This window comes from Cervus elaphus, chromosome 33 (genome assembly GCF_910594005.1).
Source record: "Cervus elaphus chromosome 33, mCerEla1.1, whole genome shotgun sequence".
Lineage (NCBI taxonomy): Eukaryota > Metazoa > Chordata > Mammalia > Artiodactyla > Cervidae > Cervus > Cervus elaphus.
In genome coordinates this window covers 56,837,447-56,860,335 of record NC_057847.1, presented here as the reverse complement: position 1 = coordinate 56,860,335, position 22,889 = coordinate 56,837,447, and the positions used below count along the sequence as shown (strand labels likewise).

Genomic DNA, 22,889 nt, shown 5'->3' with positions numbered 1-22,889 from the left:
TCGCTGATTCCTAAAATATCGATGTTCACTCTTGTCGTCTCCTGTTTGACCACTTCCAATTTGCCTTGATTCATGGACCTAACATTCCAGGTTCCTATGCAATATTGCTCTTTACAGCATTGAACCTTGCTTGTATCACCAGTCCAATCCATAACTGGGTATTGTTTTTGCTTTGGCTCCATCCCTTCATTCCTTCTGGAGTTATTTCTCTACTGATCTCCAGTAGCATATTAGGCACCTACCGACCTGGGGAGTTCCTCTTTCAGTATCCTATCATTTTGCCTTTTCACACTGTTCATGGGGTTCTCAAGGCAAGAATATTGAAGAGGTTTGCCATTCCCTTCTCCAGTGGACCACATTCTGTCAGACCTCTCCACCATGACCCGACCGTCTTGGGTGGCCCCACACGGCATGGTTTAATTGCACTGAGTTAGACAAGGCTGTGGTCCATGTGATCAGATTCACTAGTTTCTTACCTTGGGTGTGGGGCATCTCTTCACAGCTGCTCCAGCAAAGCACAGCCACGGCTCCTTACCTTGGACGTGGGGGAGCTCCTCTGGGCCTCTGCCCCTGACCTCGGGTAAAGACATGGGGTAGCTCCTCTCCCCACGCGTGTGCACCGTCACAGCCACCACTGGGTCATCAAAAAAGCAAGAGAGATCCAAAAAAACATCTATTTCTGCTTTATTGACCATGCCAAGCCTTTGACTGTGTGGATCACAATAAAATGTGGAAAATTCTGAAAGAGATGGGAACACCAGACCACCTGATCTGCCTCTTGAGAAACCTGTATGCAGGTTAGGAGGCAACAGCTAGAACTGGACATGGAACAACAGACTGGTTCCAAATAGGAAAAGGAGTACGTAAAGACTGTGTATTGTCACCCTGCTTATTTAACTTATAGGCAGAGTACATCATGAGAAACGCTGGGCTGGGAGAAGCACAAGCTGGAATCAAGATTGCAGGGAGAAATATCAATAACTTCAGATATGCAGATGATATCACCCTTATGGCTGAAAGTGAAGAGGAACTAAAAAGCCTCTTGATGAAAGTGAAAGAGGAGTGTGAAAAAGTTGGCTTAAAGCTCAACATTCAGAAAACTAAGATCATGGTGTCTGGTCCCATCACTTCATGGCAAATGGATGGGGAAACAGTGGAAACAGTGGCTGAGTTTATTTTTCTGGGCTCCAAAATCACTGCAGATGGTGATTGCAGCCATGAAATTAAAAGACGCTTACTCCTTGGAAGGAAAGTTATGACCAACCTAGACAGCATATTAGAAAGCAGAGACATTACTTTGTCAACAAAGGTCTGTCTAGTCAAGGTTATTGTTTTTCCAGTGGTCATGTATGGATATGAGAGTTAGACTATAAAGGAAGCTGAGCACCGAAGAATTGATGCCTTTGAACTGTGGTGTTGGAGAAGACTCTTGAGAGTCCCTTGGACTGCATGGAGATCCAACCAGTCCATCCTAAAGGAAATCATTCCTGGGTGTTCATTGGAAGGACTGATGTTGAAGCTGAAACTCCAATACTTTGGCCACCTGATGAGAAGAGCTGACTCAATGGAAGATACCCTGATGCTGGGAAAGACTGAGGACAGGAGGAGAAGGGAGATGACAGAGGATGAGATGGCTAGATGACATCACTGACTCAATGGACATGAGTTTGGGTGAACTCCGGGAGTTGGTGATGGACAGGGAGGCCTGGTGTGCTGTGGTTCATGGGGTCGCAAGAGTCAGACACGACTGAGCAACTGAACTGAACTGAACTGAATGGAAAATATTTCTACTGATTAGAACTATTTTCAGTCTCTAGCTCATCTACTTACATGTGAGAACTGTTCAAAAACAACTGTTCCCTAAATAATATACTTTAAATTCCCACATAACTTTTCCCACCTCATTTCTTGTCTTATACTTTTACAATACATGCAAATGTTGATTACCTGATATGTTTCACATCAAAGCACCTACCTGGATAGGTGGATAGGTTAACCTTAATATAATAAAAAACTAAAATATCATCAAGGGAGAGAGAAAGCAAGTAATTAAATTTTCAAGTTCAATCAAACAGCAAATAGTTTAAAATAGCTTTCCTAAAACATGAAATATTTTTAAAAAGAATCTATTCACAAAAATATTGGGATTTGAAAAAGAGCCTTCTTTTTTCACACTAGGTTATAGATAATTACATTGCTTCAGCCCTCCAAGGAGTCTCTAGCCTTTAATTCATATGCTTGGTGAATCATGTCTTTATAATGACATTCAGAGACACTAAGTTCAGCAGATTTTCCCTTTCCTTTGTCATTCATTATATTCCAAACATTTGTGTCCTACGATCTATGTAGGGCAATGGGCTTTATAACTGTTCTTAGCTCAATAAAGCCAAATCAGTCTATTCTATAGCAATTTGTTTTACACTTTAAATATTTTATCACTTGATTTGCTAGCAAAATTTTTACCAAAATGATGGTTTGAGATAAAGAAATAGCATAGAAAATATGTATTAAAGTTACTGTCATAAAGTTTTGTTTTTTTTTTTTTTTTGCAAAGAACAATGTTAAATATATGAACTACATTTATTCCTCAACCTTTCCCCAAAGAGAAATCTAAGAGTTAAAACATGTTCTGGCATGAAAGGTGAGATTTCTTCATAGACATCTCAGGAATTACCACAGCAAGCTTTTTAAAATGGGGTTTATCTAAGGAGTGAGGTTATATTCCTATCTTCATTCATTTTATTTCCCATGCCTCAGTGGATTTGAGGCAATGATAGAGTTTCTGCACTCAAGAATAAATGTGAATGAAAACAAAGGAATAAATATGACCCACCAGTGCTGCTGCTGCGGTGTGACGTCATTGTGGGTGATGTTGGGTGGCGTTGTATTGCTATGGTGCATGTATGATGTTGTGGTTTGGCTATATTGCTTCTAGTATGAGTAGACAGTGTGTAAAGATTGGCCGTGGACACGTGCAAATAGATGTGTCCATTTTACCTGAGAAAAAATTAGAAAAAACTAATCCTCAACAACAAAGTAGGTACATAGTTAGGCTCTGAACTCTTCTCATGATCACAGTGGTCAATGTTGATTTTTTGTTTGCTTGTTTTTTGTGAAATTCATTTTGGGATGGTTGAAAGACAAAGTACATCATAAGTGTTAAAGAATTGTGAAAATCATTTAAGTAAAATCCAATTCACAGCAAAGGGAATTTAGCAAGCATTTATTGAAATGTTCTCAAAAAAATTAATTTGAGGATTCTGACTGAAAAAGCAGTGTCTGAAATCTTGATCATAATCTGTTAACAATAAATGATCCCATCGATAAATTCTAGTCAAGTGAATTTCTGATGTCAGTTTTGAAAATTACTTATTTTTAGTTTAAGAATGTTATGGAAATTTGAAATAGGTAGTCAGATGAATACAAATGAACATAGCAAATGATAACATGCTGGTAAATATTGCAAACATTTTTAAGGAGAGAGAAAAATCATAACATAGACCCAGGGGTTACAAACAGAGGTATTGAATAGGATGGTACTGGGGACATATAAAAGGCTTTGTTTATGGCAAAATAAATTAAATACCAATATTCAGGCAGTGGAAGAAACAAGAAACAAAGAAATAACTAGAGACCTGAGAGGACCGGCATAAGAAAACCAGTAGGGAGTTTATAAGAATGAGACAGTAATAAAACTATTGTTACCAATGTTGTTGACTCTGATGAATCTTTACCTAATATTGTGGTTTACTTTTTATATGAGAAAAATAAACAAATATAGATCAATGAAAATATTCTCAATTTAAAGAATATTATGGGTTTAGGCTTTTAGAACAAGTTAAGTCATTATAGAATTTTTTTGCCTACAGATGAAAATAAAGTTGGGATGGATCTGCCAAGTGATTAGGTAAAAATAAAGTGAGATGGGACTGCCTGTCCTTAATGTTTCCAAGAGAACAGAATGGGAGCAGATTCAGTAATAAAAGAGTCAGGTTAGGCAAAGCACGAACAATGCTAAAAATTGACAATACTAATTTATACAAAGCGGATACAATCCCTTCCTATTTTATCCACAACTAATATTTTAGAACTTAGAGGAGGAAAGTATACCAAGTATTTACAAATTTTAGTACTATATATTTTTTGATAATGAAACGTTTATAATCCAAATTATCAACAGCTAAATGTACAGCATTCACAGATTCACACAAACAGCTACTATGGGATGTGTAATAAGACATAAGGCAAGTCAGATGATTTAGTACAGGTAATGTTAACTGGGCTTCCCAGGTGGCTCAGTCATCAAAGAATCTGCCTGCAGTGCAAGAGATACAGAAGATGCAGGTTCAACCCCTGTGTCAGGAAGATCCCCTGGAGGAGGACATGGCAACCCACCCCAGTATTCTTGCCTGGAGATTTCCATGGACAGAGGAGCCTGGCAGGCTAAGGTCCATGGGACTGCAGAGAGTCGGACAACGTCGGAGTGACTAAGTGCACACACACCAAAAGGGAAGTGCTCGTGAGCATCCTGCAAACTGAGCATGTGCAAAGATGAGGTGAAATTTGAGGAAGTGTTGGTCGGTTTATTTGGAAGAGTGTGGGTTTTAGATTAGACACCTTATTCTGAAGAGGTTGTATGTTGAAGGCATTCTAGGCATGTACCTTCTAAATATGTGCTTATCTATTAAATGTGTGTGAATGTGTTGTGTGTGAGTGTGTGTGTGTGTCTTTGTGTGTGTGTGTGTATTATCTTACTGAATGGCCCAAAGAAGCTAAGATAAAATGGCTTACCTTTAATATCTGGAACTCCTTTCAAAACTAGCAGATGAATATCAAGATATTTTAAGTGAAATGTTGTCCACTCTATTCTCTGAAGCAAATAACTTTAAAATGGGCTTTGATATAACATGAAATGTATTAGAGGAAGTAAGCATATCCTGTAAATAGAATAGTCTGGTTAAACCATTAAACCTTTTCAGTTAATGGTATACTTTTTAACTTCATTTCCTTTTTAAAAAAAAATGAATTATTAGATGTGAAGAAAAAGTCTGATATAGATCCTTTTATCAAGATCCCTTTATATTTGCATTAAAAAATACTTAAACCATACAGAATAAAAGATTAAAAGCCTTCAAAACCAATACTGCTAACACTTTTGAATATTTTTACCATCAACCATGGTATTACTGAAATATCCAATTTTCCTTATAATAATACTAAGTTTTCTTATTTTATAGAAATATGAAGGGATTATGAAAATAAAATGAAAGACTGGGCTCCATTGGTCTAGAGATAGCTTTGGTCTAGCACAAGCTGTGCCTTGAAATAAATCTAAAGCATATTATGGCTAAACCATAAGAAAGCAGTTTAATTTCCCATTAAACCACAGTTTACTGTACACTAGAACAAATGAAAATGCAGAGGAACCAGAAATCAAATTGCCAATATCTGCTGGATCATCAAAAAAGCAAGAGACTGCCAGAAAAACATCTATTTCTGCTTTATTGACTACGCCAAGCCTTTGACTGTGTGGATCACAATAAACTGTGGAAAATTCTGAAAGAGATGGGAATACCAGACCACCTTGAGAAACCTGTATGCAGGTCAGGAAGCAACAGTTAGAACTGGACATGGAACAACAGACTGGTTCCAAACAGGAAAAAGAGTACATCAAGGCTGTATATTGTCACCCTGCTTATTTAACTTATATGCAGAGTACATCATGAGAAAGGCTGGGCTGGGAGAAGCACAAGCTGGAATCAAGATTGCTGGGAGAAATATCAATAACCTCAGATATGCATATGACACCACCCTTATGGCTGAAAGTGAAGAAGAACTAAGGAGCCTCTTGATGAAAGTGAAAGAGGAGTGTGAAAAAGTTGGCTTAAAGCTCAACATTCAGAAAACTAAGATCATGGCGTCTGGTCCCATCAGTTCATTGGAAATAGATGGGGAGACAGTGGAAACAATGTCAGACTTTATTTTTTGGGGCTCCAAAATTACTGCAGATGGTGATTGCAGCCATGAAATTAAAAGACGCTTACTCCTTGGAAGGAAAGTTATGACCAACCTAGACAGCATATTAGAAAGCAGAGACATTACTTTGCCAACAACAGTCCATCTGGTCAAAGCTATGGTTTTTCCATTGCTCATGTATGGATGTGAAAGTTGGACTGTGAGAAAAGGTGAGCGCTGAAAAATTGATGCTTTTGAACTATGGTGTTGAAAAAGACTCCTGAGAGTCCCTTGGACCCCAAGGAGATCCAACCAGTTCATCCTAAAGGAGATCAGTCCTGGGTGTTCATTGGAAGGACTGATGCTGAAGCTGAAACTCCAATACTTTGGCCACCTCATGTGAAGAGTTGACTCATTGGAAAAGACCCTGATGCTGGGAGGGATTGGGGCCAGGAGGAGAAGGGGATGACAGAGCATGAGATGGTTGGATGGCATCACCGACTTGATGGACATGGGTTTGAGTAAACTCTGGGAGTTGGTGATGGACAGGGAGGCCTGGCATGCTGCAGTTCATGGGGTTGCAAAGAGTTGGACACGACTGAGCAACTGAACTGTTTACTGAACTGAACAAAGGAAATAATTTCAAATTTTATCTATACGATGATATTTATATTCACACTCCCCAAACACATATGCTAAAAATACCATTGACAAATTTTAGATATGTATTAAAGAAAGGGAGAGGAAATGGTTGTGTTAGGCAAACTGCATGCAAAAACTATATGCAAAAACAGCATGTATAAGAACTCATTCTGCAACACAACTACAAATGTTTGTACACTGGAATGAAAATGTGTAATAAATAACAAATATGAAAAGAGTTTGAACTATACAGCAAAGGAAACATGTGATGACTTTTGTCTTATTAGCAAAAATTATCTAAGTGTCATCTAACCTCCTTCCCTGAAACTAGCAGACTAAGAGATACTGAATAATTTAAACTGTGCTAGTCAATAGTCTACCACATAAGACAATTAACAATTTATGTTAAAAGACAGCATAATATAGCGGAAAAAGCACCTGCTTTGGGGACAGACATGGATTTAAACCCTAAATGTGCTACTTTATATATATAAATAGAACTTCTGAATCTTTTTAAGCAGAATAATGTCTATTTAAAATAATTGTTATAAAGAAAAAAATTAAATAGAATCTGTAAACCAACTCGAGAGTGTATGGGGTGTATTAGTTTCTCAATAAATATTAATATTCTTTCCATCTTCAATTAGGTTATTCTTTGAATAACATGAAATTTCTCTCCCTTTAAACATAGTATACTGAAATATATACTGAAATGTCTATACGTGCTCTCTATTTCAGAGCAATTCATTTCTAAAAATCCTAGGGGTAATTATTGGAACTTAAAAACACAATTACCCCTGAGATCAACAGTAGGTAATTATTTCAATAGTTCCAACTCATGAGGAGTACTTAACAGTCATATAATTAAAGTGTATAACAAAACAAAAGGAAAATAGAAATTAATGAAAATAATATGTGATGTGTTACAGCTATTATAAACTGAGTTATAACCTATAGTATTTGATAACAATGTTTAAATCACAATACACTAAATATACACTTTCTCTTGCTCATTTGTTTACAAGTGGGAAATTCAAACTGGTCCTCTAAATGCTAATACCTTGTCAAACCACAATAGGTATATTAAATCAAACTCTTTCATTAAGTTGACTTATTTTTGAATTTGACTAGATAAGTATCTGATAAATCTCTTTTCCATAGAATACCTTTCTTTCTTTATGGAGAATCAAAAATATAATTTCTCTTAGGATGTACATCCTTGTCAAAACACTGACAATTCTTGTCTCTTGTCAATTATCATGACAATTGTGTCCATGATATCCCAAGCAACAAAACTGTCCAAGTGCATATTCATTAACCTCTTCCTTAGGAACTGGCAGCTTCCCCCCATACCAACATGACATGGAAGAATAGTGAAAAAAGGCATAAGAGGCAAGATTAAAATTCGGTAGTATAAGTAAAAGAAAGTTCTTTAGTTGATTTTAACTCAAGTTTATGTCTCAGATAAAATCTGGTAATCATTTATAATATTACAGAATTTAATTATTAAATGTATAATTTTGCTCATTGTTTATAATGAAGTAAGTGTATGTTGACTTCTAGGTAGAGGTAGTTGAAGGCTATTCATTTTTTTTTTTAAAGAAGATACAAAGGACTAGAAAATACAACTTAATATGGCCCAAGATCAAAGGACTAGAGAGAGAACTGAAACTATGGCTATGTACTTTTCTCAGTTTATTTCAATGTCTCAGTCAGCAAATTAATTGATCTGGGAACAAAGTACCATGCTGAAACTCACTCAAGCTAATTTTTATCATAATGCTACCAAGTAACTTAGGTATAGGGTTTGTGTCAGTGCCTCCCTAGCTGTGGGTTAAAAGGATTGGACATATCCTGCATTTCACACAGGTTACCTCTGTGAGCTTCAACTTCATATGAAAAGTAGTCATGTAGGTTTAGTGAAGAAGAATGCACGTGTGCCGCCAGCTCTATGCTTGCTACACCTGGGTGTGAAAGCTGGGCTAGTTCTTCTCTTCCCCTCTCTACTGTGAAAATGAAATAACTCAGTGAACAAAAAAAAAAAAAATGGATTTTCACTATTTCATGTTACTTTAAAATATGTAGATAAATAATAAGACTTTATATTCCAGTCACTGTGTGGTTGTTTCTCCAGAAGTGGAGTGGGATTTAATTTTTTGTGCCATTTTGAGGCATAAATGTAGGCAGAAGATGAAGACAACAAACCCATATGGGAATGAACCTGCTATCTGAGTTATATCAGAGATGTTTTTCAATACATTTAGCCACCTAAAGAGAAGTAGCCATGTTAAAACATTCTCTGACTTTATTTTAAATGATGATTTTGAAGATAGGTTATACCAAATGGTACACTTTGGCCACACTTATGGCAGAAAGCAAAGAAGAACTAAAGAGACTTGATGAAAGTGAAAGAGAATAGTGAAAAAGTTGGCTTAAAACTCAACATTCAGAAAACTAAGATCATTGCATCTGGTCCCATCACTTCATGGCATATAGTTGGGGAAACAATGGAAACAGTGAGAGACTATTTTGGGGGGCTCCAAAATCACTGCAGATGGTGACAGCAGCTATGAAATTAGAAGAGAGTTGCTCCTTGGAAGAAAAGCATGACCACCTAGACAGCATATTAAAAATCAGAGACATTACTTTGCCAACAAAGGTCTGTCTAGTCAAAGCTATGGTTTTTCCAGTAGTCATGTATGGATATGAGAGTTGGAGTATAAAAAAAGTTGAGCTCTTAAGAATTGATGCTTTTGAACTGTGGTGTTGGAGAAGACTCTTGAGAGTCCCTTGGACTGCAAGGAGATCCAACCAGTCCATCCTAAAGATCAGTCCTGGGTGTTCATTGGAAGGACTGATGCTGAAGCTGAAACTCCAATAATTTGGGCCACCTGATGTGAAGAACTGACTCATTTGAAAAGAACCTGATACTGGGAAAGATTGAAGGCTGGAGGAGTAGGGGGCAGAGGATGAGATGGTTGGATGACATCACTGACTAGATCGACATTAGTTTGAGCAAACTCTGAGAGCTGGTGATGGACAGGGAAGACTGGCATGCTGCAGTCCATGGGGTCACAAAGAGTTGGACATGACTGAATGACTGAACTGAACTAATACTTTGGCCACATGATGCAAAGGGCCAACTCCCTGGAAAAGACCCTGATGCTAGAAAATATTAAAGAAAAAGGAGAAGGGGGTGGCAGAGGATGGGATGATTAGATGGCATCAAGACTCAATGGACATGAACTTGAACAAACTCCAAGAGATAGTGAAGGACAGGAGAGACTGGCAAGAAGCAGTACATGGAGTCAACAAAGAGTCAGACATGATTTAGAGACTGAACAACAGTGTACCAAATGAGCTTTGACCATCTCATTACCAAATATATTTTTTCGCTAGTTTCTTAATTAAGTGGGACTCACTTCTAATACTGGATAATGAATTAGCAAAATGGACCAAAACAGCATGACGACTAAATGTTTACAATTTTTTTTTTTTTTAATATGGCTATTCTGGATGAAAATCTTTCTTAAATGAATCATATACTTTTTTTTTTCTTCCTTAAAATTGATCAACTACCAAACCTAATGCAACATTTCTTAATGACCTATGGCCATCATTAGGGGTAGCAGTTAGGGCATGGGGATGCTCTTAGGGATTATAAAAATGTGTAGGTCTGTTTACCCTTGTTAAATAACTCAGTTCTTGTGCTTCTTGAGTTTCTGTGTGGGCTTTTTATAGATTTTCTGTCAGCAATCTTGTTGTCACTTTTCTCTGCTATCATTGTATTGGTCCTCAGAGCCCCAATCCCTTTTCTAATTTGCCTCCTCCTAATAGGCAGTAGGTTTGGCAACCAGATAACTAAGCTTGTTAAAATTGTCAGTAAAATCAGATTTTGTAGATTCTAAGGGAACACTCATAAGAAAAGAATTCATTTGCTTATTTCATGGACTTTGTGGGATGTAATGTTGATTGTGCATATTTTATTGTTTAACTCTTGCTTCTTAGTCTGTCAAGAGAGGGAGGCTGTCAAAGCTGAAACCAGATGGGTGGAGCATTAACTATTAAATGAAGTAGAGAGACTTCCACATCTATATCAGGTATGTTATGCAGACAGGTTAGGTCATGTCTGGAAAAGTTGGGCTGCATATCTGGAGAGAGGCAACACAGTTTTCAAAGTTAAACAGTATTATTAAAGAGCACACTAAACTTTGATGTAAAAGTCACTACATAGCACAAGTTGTTCAATTTTAAAAATAGTGCCATATCCCAATGTCATTCTTCAACTAAATGTCTGTTTTGGAATGGAATGGCTTATATTGGCAGCTTATTCACTGCAACGTACCGCGTTTGCAAATGTAGAGGAATCAGAAAAAAAAAATTGGTTATTTTCAATCGATTCCATCTAGGCAGGAATGTGCCCCACTACTTCACAGCCTAAAACAAACAATTATTGGTGATGGTCTCATTATAAACTGCTTTCCATGAGGCATAATGAGTTTTCTTTTCTTTTTTTTTTTTAAAGAGACTCAGATGCATGAGACATACGAACTAAACTGCGTTTGCCTGATATAAGCTGAATTTAAAGCTCTAGCAGAGATTACAACCCTTTTAATGCCTTTGCCTATTCCTCTGTGACACAAAGACTGAATTTTTAAAACTTTTGTACAGCAAAAGCAATTTATACATATAAAAATACTTGGGGCGCCCCAGGGGTTGTTCGTGTTGCAGAGAGTCAGAACACGAGTTTGATTTCAAGTTTAAGCTTCAAACATTTATGGCCTAAATGGGGATGTCATTCTGAATTAAGCCTCAAACTTCCTTTTTTTTTTTTAATAGGCAAGCAGGGGTATCATTTCTAAGATGAACGATAAAAGAGGGAAGAAAGACCCCAGTTACTTGCAGTCATCAGAGGATTTTTTTTCTCCCTAAAGAGAATGGATTTCAACTGATGATCCCAGGCTCCTTCTAATTCGGGCACTTGTGCTCCTCTTCCCTGAATCTCCTAACCATTTCAATCAGAGGCAAGATTTTATTTTGCCCTCCTGCTGCTACCAGATATGTCAGAGGCTGATTTCAAATCATTCCCACAAGACAGCCATGGCTCAGGGCTGCACTTCCCTAACTCATGAGTTACAGACACCAACTAAATGGTAACAAAGTACCAAAGTCCTCTCCAAGCGTCCTCACCACCATCCCCATCCCTCCCTTAACACTCCTTTGTCCTTCCACAAACATATCCACAAACATATCAAAAAACAATGCCTTTGACTTTTTTTTTTTAACCTTTCTCTACCTATTTGGCTGTTTATGAAGCCTGTGTATGTGCATGTTCAGTTGTGCTTGATTCTTTGAGATCCCATGGATTGTAGCCCACCAGGTTTCTTGGTCCATGGGATTTCCCAGGTAAGAATACTGGAGTGGGATCTTTCAGACCCACGTATCGAACCCATATCTCTTGCATCTCCTGCATCGGCAGGCGGATTCTTTATCACTGAGCCACCAGGGACACCCTCTGTGAAAGCCATGGTAAACAGCCTACAGCTTGACTCATCCCACCACGGCCCCTCTGCATGTCATAATTTGGCAGCGGTTCTCCAAAGTCAATGAGAGGATTTACTGGAAGCAGTTGCAAGAAGTAAGTCATTAGTTTCACCTCATGCCCTTTGTTCCCCTCTCTTGCTTCCTAATCACTCCAAATCTTTATGTATTGGGCTGGCCAAAAAGTTCGTTCAGGTTTTTCCAAAAATTGAATGAGCTTTTTGGCCAGATCAATACCTTCCTGCTTTCCCCAGCTCCCTAAAAATAGCTTTCTCCCATCCAAGTACTAACCAGGCCCGACCCTGCTTAGCTTCCAAGATCAGATGAGATCGGGCGTGTTCAGGGTGGTATGGCCGTAGACTAAAAATAGCTTTCTACCTGGCTTTCCCCGATAAAAAAGATCTAAACGTCTTAATATACTACATTCTATCAAAAATTTGGTTTCAGTTCTCTTCAGCCCTATGATGTGTCTATTCCCAGACAAGGGAAGACAAAAAAAAACTCAACTAATTATTATACGTTAAAAGATAAAATGTATGTTTGCATCACCACTCCCAGGTAATGCAGATGTACTATAGCAGGGATTATCTAGCAATGTAATATTTTAATTGAGGCTTTGATCAGGGAGGAAATTTTATGGTCTCTGGTAACCCACTGCTGCAGAGTGATACGTGTGTGTCCCCATGCCCGTTTGTGTGAGGTAGTTGATATGAGGCAATTTAGGCAGACAGATAAAAATGTATTTCTCAATTCATGCAGCATACATGTAGACTTTATTTTAAAATAAAATCATAGTGTTATGTGAATGATCAAGCCCATGAAAATACTGACTATATTATTTAGATTGTCTTTCTTATAATTTTTTTTGGTGTGTGACAATGTTTGGGATATAATGCCCATCTGTTGTTTAGTTAGCTTTATGTCAGTACTAGTATTGATAGCAAGGATATTTGAAACTAAATACGTAATCTACACTCTTACAGCAACCTAAATTTTCAAGGTCTATGTAGACTTATAAAAAAATTCTCACTTTCAAATTCCATGACCTGAATTCTATTACAGCTCATTCACAAATTCCTCCAGAGAGTCTCCCGAAGGACTTCTCTGATGTTCTGCTACTCACCTCAACCTCACCTCCTACCCTCTTCCCACCAACAGTGAGAGTCTCTATTTTCTGAATGTGGTTCTCTTTTTCCCAGTCACTCATGTTATGTTGCCTTCTTGCAGCTGACTTACAAGCCTCCTGAAGACAAGGTTTTTGTTTATCTTAATGCATTTTAAGATACTGGGTTGGCCAAAAGTTCATCTGGGTTTTTGGCAAAATGTTTTGAAAAACCCAAATGAATTTTTTTGGCCACCTCAAAATATATGGTTTAGTTGCATGTGTGTGATACTGTGCTTTAGGACTTCCAAGGTATAAATTGTAGAGGGAAGACTCGTTAAAAATGAAGTAAGAGATACGATTACTTTTAATGTAGCTTATGAAATTTCCTTATTCCTCCTACACAGGCCCACTTTTGAGATCCCACACTAGGTTTTACTCACATAATTAGAAAGTGATTTCATAAGATGAGAGAATCCATGGACCTTTGGAACATATTATAGTGTTCAAGGAAAATCTATTTAAATCAAGCAACTTGCTTCATAGACCAGAAATTTTATTTTCAGAGTGTATAATAGGAAAACCCTTTAAAATCCTCATAAGAGAATCTCCTTCATCCTTATAATTGGAGCGTTACTCGTATATGTAGGCATGTTACAAAGTCATTTGAGGACATGTTTTCTTAGTAAACTTCTGCCAAAATATATGAAACAAGAAAATCTACTGTTGCACAAATAATACTCCAGAGAACAGACAACATAAGGCTGGATAACATTATTTCTGCAAATGGATATTATTAGGGATTTCAGAAGGTGAAGGAAATTTTACATTCTAGGGAATCAGTGAAACCCTTAAGGGCCTTTCAAAGAGAAAAGTATAGAAGACACCTGGACCAGTGCAAGATAAACAGCCCATAGTGTATTCTGCCAGGGGATATTTCACTGTATTCTTCAGAGATAAATACATACACACTCATATATATATATATAAATATATATATATATAGTTGTTTTTTTTCTGATAAGAAATGTTTATTCTTTACTTATATGTCTTTGGCCTAAATGGGGTGTTTTGAATCTTTTCCTTAAGAAACATCTCATTTTCTTAAAAATGGAAATAGAAGAAAATGGTGACTTGGAGTGGGAGATGGTGAATAAGACCAGACTATGTATTAGTAATTCTTCAGAGAGACTAACCTGGTTGATAAGTCAAAAGCACTGAGAAAAACACTGAGAATATACACATTTTTTTATAGATTAAAAACACTGAAGCATCCATGATGTCCCATAGGTTTCCTCAAGTCTAGCACTGACTTAAAACAGAGAAATTCTAATAAAAGGAACTATACTTTTCTCCTATATGTCTAGCCAACATAAAGAATTATGATCAGACTGAGTTATAGATGACCAATTTAATAAGTGTAATTACAAAATGTTATTTCAGAGAGAAGAATTTTTGACATCAAAATTGTCACTTGAGTGGCTACACTGAGCAGACAGCCAGTCAATGTATGGCAAAAACCACAACATTGTAAGGTAATTAGGCTCCAATTAAAATAAATAAATTAATCTAAAACAAACAAAACAAAATAATTGTTGCTTTAGAAATTTAAACAAAAGTTATCTTATTGTAATTGGATACAAGTCAAAATTAAAAAAAGATAAATATTCAATTTCTAGATCATACTGATATTACATTTGTGGAACACAATCTTAAAAACAGTCCAGAAGATATGTACATCATTTTATTCTCAAGGATATATCTAGCTGTGGACATTCTGCTTATGGAATTTCCAGGGTTGTTATGAATTACAGAAGTCTATGAAGTGAAAAAGATATTTTTACCTCATTATAATGAACTATGAATACAACTGAAATATTTTGTGTTCTCTTTTAATATGTATTTTTAAAATCTTAATTCATGATAGAGGTAGTAATACAAATAACTTAAGCTAAATATGCAACACTAACAAAGGAACACATACTTACCCATAAATTTGATTAAACTGCACTCAGAAGATAGTATTACAAATATTAATTTTGAAAAACAAAATTGGAAAATAAAACATCACATTAGTAACATTACTTTGTGAAATCTTTGTGAAATTTTTGTTTTAGTTGCAGATATCTATTGAAAACATTTACATGTATTGTCAGGATCACAATGTTAAAATATGTTTCTTACTGAGGGTCACAATCAATGTTTAAGAGCCACTTTAACTACATTACAATGCAACATACCTTCAATATATTGGTCTGTAGATTTGTTTACAGGAAATTTTATAATAAGATAGGAAAATATCCAAGTCGATTTCATATATTAGACATTTGCAAACAATGAGACAGCACTCTATCAGCTTTTTAATTTAAGTGTTAACAGTCTTTGGCAGAAAAGAGATATTATACTAAGCAGAAAAATATGACAGGCTTTTGAAATGTAGATTTTGTTTTGGTACTCGTAAGCTATCATTCTTTTATGTAATGTTTTGAGAAACTGCAAAAAAAATTAGGAAAATTCTTCAGATAATATGACTCATACCTTTCATCAATTTTTCTAAGCATCTGCTACTTAACGGCCATATGGTTAAACAGAAGTCACAGGTTCCCACTGCCATCACAGTACTGGGAAAGCATCAAATTCATGAAAATATGTTATTTAAGTGCCCTACATATATTAGAAACTTTAGCTCATGTCAGAAGAACATCTAGTGTTGCTAGCAAGTACTAGAGGTACTTGAAGATTAAACTAGTTATTGAAAGTTAGTCAAAATTCATCTGTATCCATTTATAAGAACTGGAGTGATAAGTTATAACTCAGACACTGCATGAATTCAACTATGGACAATCTACATTTATTGGAATAGTGGTCAGGAAGAAATATACTGCATGTACCATTTTATTATTTGTGGGGTTATATTAATTTTTTTAACTGAACACTGGTATTATTCTAGCACTTCTAAATGAAGAACCATCAACAGGCACATGTAAAATGTTTTCTTACATAAAAATGATTGCGTTTTCCTGACTTCCCAAATCACAGAGAATCAAAACAGCTAGTTATCTTGACAGTTATTTATCTTATCTGTCTTATTATATATGTGTGTGTATTATTTAAAATACTGTTATTGGCTACTCCAACCCTTCTCTAGAGTATCTGTATTTTACTCAGTTTTGTCTAAGAGAAACTAATGACAAAGTTGATTTTATTCAATCAATGGCTATATCTTAAAGGCATTATAATTTCAGTATTATTATTAAAAATGAAAAAAAAATGTTTGGAGTTGGAGTGAGACTCAAACAGGATCCTGAATTGAATTTCTTTAAAAAAATCTTGATGAAACTGTGAGAACTTATAGTCTTCATAAAAAATGAGAAAAGTTTGCTCTTTTTAAGTTAGTGTAGTTTTTTTTTTGAAAAACCCAAACAAAACTGATTTGATCAAAAGTCAAAAGATGAGATAAATTTGGACAGATGTATGGATGGATGCAAACACTCATTCATAATGACTTTCTTTCTCTGTTAGGTAATATACAGAATTAATAACAATAATGAGACAATACCCTTCTAAAGCACATTCCATATAACCACAGATGAACTATCGATCTAAAGTAATTGTGATGAACTTAATTACTTTCTAGATTTAAAAGGCTTGCTAGCAAATTTCATCACTTAAAAAGGATTATAAGTCCCTCTGCAGGAACTTAACTTCTTTTCACTGAAGAGACTGCAGTGGAAACTAAATATACAACTTAGACACAACATATAGACAGATATAAGATGAGATGATATATATGACATGCTTGTAATATGGCCAAAGGAATGTACTATATGCCAGTAAGGGATAAACATTTAGAACATTACTTAACCCATGTTTTAAATGTATTCTAAGTAAATGAAAAATATTATGACGGGTTATTTTATGAATAGTTTAGTAGTTATCTGTGTGTATTATATGCTATATACTATGTGTACCATTCATTAACATAATCTGTTGTCTGCAGTGCCAGTAGACGTGGGTTTGATCCCTGGGTTGGGAAGATCCCCTGGAGGAGGGTATGGCAACCCACTCCAGTATTCTTGCCTGGAGAATCCCCATGGAGAGGAGGCTGGTGGGCTACAGTCCATGGGGTCGCAAATGAGTCGGACACGACTGAACGACTAAGCGCACACACACACCATTGCTCCAGAAACTTCAGTTGACCCAAAGTGATCAGATGCAAATTTCTCTCCCATTGTCAATACCAATCAGATCAGTACCAGGCAAAATCCACACAACAGAATTTCTTGGATCTTTCCTGTTGTTTCCAATGCCACTCTCCCAGTTTCAGTTCTCCTTATCTCCATAATCCAGTACAATCTGCTTCTGTCGCAAATCTTCCTCATCTCTATTTTTATGAGAACTCAGTTGACTGGTAACCACCAAAATACAACTAAGGCATTCTCTTCCCAGCGGCCTTTCGAGTTAAATGTAACCTTCTCTCTAACAGTTTCTAACCAGTCCTCTGGACATAACAACCTTCTAATGCCCAACTCGTATTCTAAACTTCTAATAGAAAGGACTGCTTACAAAACACACACACACAAACACACACACACACACTGTATGCTTAGCCCAGACAGTATGTATTTGTACTGGAAACCTTAGTTTATCAAATTAAATCTATTCTTAAAATCTCAAATTCAATTTCCTTTAAGAGGTTTCTTTCTATACACTTTATTATGGTATGGATTTTTTCCTCCTTTACACCCCACAGCCCCTTGTTTGTACTTCTAAGGTTCTTGCCACAGTATTTTAATACAATGAAGATATATCACACAGCATTTAAATGACGGACATGCAAAGAAGCATACCAGGTCTAACATAGGAAAAGGATACTTCGTGTGTTTTACTTTTTAAATGTGTATTTTATTTTCTGTTTTGCTTTATTTTTTGTTTTGTTTTATTTTGTTTGTTTTTGGTACTAAAGACATTATAAATATCCAACAAGCTTCTCTGGAATCCAACCAAACAAACAGAACTCTGTTCAGAAGACAATGGACTGTATGGGGATCTGCAGAAATACAGTAGGATATTCACAAAGCCATGCACGTAAACTCATGGGCATTTGTTCAATTTTAAAAGATGAATCTTATGATTTTCATGTTAATCTCTGAGTGCCAACTAAGAGTCCATTTATTTAGTCTGTTACATTTCTGTTTCACTACTTTAGTGAGCATACAATCAGGGTAGATTATTCATCTTTGAATGTCACTCTGTCCTTAATAGTACTTCACACAAAGTTGGTACACATATTTTTGTTACTTTGAATAAAAGTAAGCCTTGTTTGATAGGTCATAAAATCACAAGTGGAAAACAACCATGGAGATCTGACAATTTATAAAAAATAGTACAAACGGACTATGTTAGAAGTTGATTACAGAGCTTATACGTCTTTGAAAAGTTTATATGGTTAAAGAGTTCTTCACTTCTTGCCTTACCCTCACTTCTAAATTGAAAACTCCTTAAGGACAGTAATGATAACAGTATCTTATTATCCACTGAATTGCAATATGTCTTGCATTAATCTTGCAAAGGATAATTTAGCTATATGGCATTCTTCCAGAAAAATGTCAACCATTAACTCTAGGTAAATAAACACCAAAGTAATAGTGCAGAAATAATTGGTTATTTAACTGACTGTACCCTTAAAAACTGAGCCTAGTATAGTGGCCTGGTATATGTTCAAACAGTGAGCTCAATTTAAACATGGTTGATTGAATGAAAGATGAAAAGAGACACTGTGCTTTACAGAAGTATATAGGAGACGCAGGAAACTCCAACATACAATTTCTTTTAAGTAGCAAAGTTACCATGTACCCCAGAAGGTGAAGAGCACTAGCAAATCTAGAAGCAGAAACTCAAATAAAAGACAGTTGATCAAATTAGATCAGATGTGATAGCCACACTAGTAATAGCCCTTCTGGCTATGGCACTCTCAAATACAAAGGGAAACCTAGTCCACAGAAAATCCACTTGCTTTCATTTTGCTCCATTTCCCCTGCTTTCTCTCTAGCTCTCCAGTTAAGTGTTCTAATTTTGGAAAGTCACTATTTCAGATTAAATCCACAGAGGGCTGAGTTTTGTCACTTTGCAATCAGCAACTTAAGCAGTCATACCACTTTTGTTCATAGCTACTATGTAACTTCCAAATTGGTCTGGGATATTGAAAAACAGCACTGGAAGTAATGCTCATGAAAAAAATATATATATATCCTATTTCCCCTTTGGCTTTTTTTATTTCCCTCTTCAGCATTTTGATTATCTATTTCATTTCAGATCTATAGCTTGTTTTGCCTCAGAAAAGAATTTCCCTATTGGTTGTGTTGATAAGGCAAATTTTAGGATATCAAGGTCCAAAAGCTCCCATATGAGTGATAAAATCTAACCCTTGGCCAGTGCAGGAAATTTTAAGCTTGAACATTAAATTTTATTTCAATTGAATTCTCATTTAAACCTTTAGTATAGGATCACTATGGCTGGAGCTTGCAACTATTATAACCAGAGTGCTCAGACAGATGGACATGCTTTAGCATTTAATTTGAACCTATTTTTACACTTTGTAACATCTGATCCAGAGATAAATGTTACAAAGATATAAACTATATCTTATATCACCTTTAGGTGAACTACTTTATGGCTCCATGTCAAGTCTGTATCCCATTTGAAGAAACATTAGCAATTTATTTTTTCTTAATTTCTCAAAGAATAATCTAAGGAATTCCTATTCATAAAACAAAGTAAACCTTGAAATCTGACTTCCTCATCTCTTTGTAACCCATGTGCCTAGAAATGTCGCAAGTTCTATCTCTTCTATCTGAACATCTAACTTTCTAGCCTAGGCCATTTGAGTGATGGTTTTATCTACATTTCTCACCCGTAATCACCTTTTAATTTATTAATTTTTGCTTCTCCATAGCAAGTGTCTCATTCCAGTGTAAACCAATCTTCCCTTTCTAGGATCTCTAAATTTCTACATCACAGTACTCCGATCAATGTTACAAAAAAGCAAAAGTCAAGTAGGTAGAAGGTAGGGGAGGCTTAAACAGCCATTGACTCCTCCATAACCCTACCTTCTTCCCATTTAAATGTTCTGTTTAGTGCAGTCTTGCTTATGCTTTGGAATCACTTGGAGAAAAAAAAAATTTTTTTTTTTAATTGCAATGCCCAAGACCCTCCCTACTCCCCACCTACAATTAATTTTTCTCTGGGGTGGAGCCTAGACAATTTTTAAAACATATTCCAAGTGAACCTAAGCCAAAGCCGAGAAACACTGGAATGGTTTAGAGATTTGTTGTGTTCCACAAATAATAGCACTATATTTTTTCTAAAGGATTTGCTCATAGAGGAAAGGTGGTGAGTGGACTGGTGGGAAGAGGCAATTGATAATGAGTTCCAACTGTCCTGGGGAGGCAATTCTTGGCATCAGTATTTAAGGTGAACAAGTAAACTAGAAAAATCTGTTATCTGTGTCCACTGCACACTTCAGTTACCATTAAACCCCAGGTCACTCCCCCATTCTCTGATTAGCACACCCTGAGCAGAAAAAGAATCAGGTAACCATACCTAATTCAGGTTCTACCATGAAATAAGAAAGGTTTGTCATTTACTGGATTCTTTTCTTCAGATTCAGGTTGCAATTAGGTAGTCCTGTAGTAAACACACAGGACTGTCTGTACCCCTATATAGAAGGACATACAAAAAAATAAGAAATAGAAGGCCAAACACTTACAACATTTCCCCTTTGTATCTGACACTGTTAAAGGAAAGCTATTGAATTAAGCCACGGCCTCCAAACAGTACCCAGGGTTAGGTGCTGGTGTCTCCTGATGATGGGTGAGGTGCATTCTAATCCACCCTAATCTGAATCTGTTCTGTCAGTAATCAGCTATCAAGAGTTGGATATCAGTCGTGGTATCAGTCATGTCCCACTCTTTGTGACTGCCCATGGACTACAGCCCATGGAATTCTCCAGGCCAAAATACTAGGGTACGTAGCCTTTCCCTTCTCCAGGGGATCTTCCCAATCCAGGAATCAAACCCAGGTCTACCACATTGCAGGCAGATTCTTTACAAATAAGCTACAATGGAAGCCCACGAATACTGGAGTGGGTAGCCTATCCCCTTTCCAGTGGATCTTCCCAACCCAGGAATCGCACTGGGGTCTCTTGCACTGCAGGCAGATTCTTTACCGACTAAGCTATCGGGAAAGCCCATCAAGAGATGGAAGCCAATCTGAATTTATACATTCTCCTCCCACCTTAAATATGAACTCTGTAATTTGGTCTTAGCTTTTAATTTCCCAAGTGCCTCAATGTTTTCCCCATTTTCTGACTCAAAATTGATTAGTGTTACAACATTGAGAACTCAGGTAGCCTCTTATATTTAAAATAGATATTACAAACAAAATAAAATAGATACTAAAATTACTTTATCTCTAGCTATCTCAATGACTATATATGAAAGGATTTTAGTCATGGCAAATATTTACAGAAACCTGATACACTTCCCCCTGAAAGACTCCTGAAGCTCCTTTTTCAACATATCAGTACCCTATCTTGTTGACATACAAATATGCATTCAGCATTGAATAAGGGCAAATCATCTTGCTCTCTAGAGTTTTCATGACAATTAAGCAGCTTCTAAAGCAAACAGAATCTTGGTGACTTTCAGAACACAAGTTATCCATAATGTTGAACTGTAGACCTTCACCTTTTTGTATTTGCCTGACTCTAATACCATTTATGTGGTAAATTCTTAGATAGATGGGAATACCAGCCCACCTGACCAGCCTCCCCGAGAAATCTGTATGCAGGTCAAGAAGCAACAGTTAGAACTGGACATGGAACAGCTTTTTCCAAATTGGGAAAAGAGTACATCAAGGCTGTATGTTGTCACCTTGCTTATTTAGTGTATATGCAGAGTACATCACGCAAAATGATGGGATGGATGAAGCACAAGCTGGAATCAAGACTGCCAGGAGAAATTTCAATACTCTCTGATATGCAAATGATGCCACCCTTATGACAGAAAGCAAAGAAGAACTAAAATGCCTCTTGATGAAAGTGAAAGAGGAGAGTGAAAAAGTTGGCTTAAAACTCAACACTCAGAAAACTTAGATCATGGCATCTGGTCCCATTGCTTTATGGCAAATAGACAGGGAAACAATGAAAACAGTGACAGGCTTTATTTTCTTGGGCTCCAAAATCACTGCGGATGGTGACTGCAGCCATGAAATTAAAAGATGCTTGCTCCTTGGAAGAAAAGCTATGGCCAACCTAGACAGCATATTAAAAAGAAGAGACATTACTTTGCTAATGTCCATCTAATCAAAACTACAGCTTTTCCAGTAGTCTATGGATGTGAGAATTAGACTATAAAGAAAGCTGAGCGCCGAAGAAATGATGCTTTTGAACTGTGGTGTTGGAGAAGACTCTGAGAGTCCCTTGGGCTGCAAGGAGATCCAATTAGTCCATCCTAAAGGAAATTAGTCCTGAATATTCATTGGAAAGACTGATGCTGAAGTTGAAACTTCAATACTCTGGCTACCTGATGTTAAGAACTGCCTCATTTGTAAAGACCCTGATGCTGGGAAAGATTGAAGGTGGGAGGAG

General features: G+C 36.5%; 1 protein-coding gene and 1 long non-coding RNA gene across 2 annotated transcripts in view; one reads left to right on the top strand and one right to left on the bottom strand.

Moving 5' to 3' along the window:
- LRP1B (LDL receptor related protein 1B) overlaps nt 1-22,889 on the bottom strand; it is a 2,070,284-nt gene that overhangs the window by 1,490,053 nt on the left and 557,342 nt on the right. The gene's annotated exons all lie outside the window — the stretch shown is intronic.
- Nucleotides 686-22,145, top strand: LOC122688579. The gene is made up of 3 exons (XR_006339511.1): nt 686-789; nt 8,523-8,532; nt 22,091-22,145. It is a non-coding gene; the product is annotated as an uncharacterized LOC122688579 (long non-coding RNA).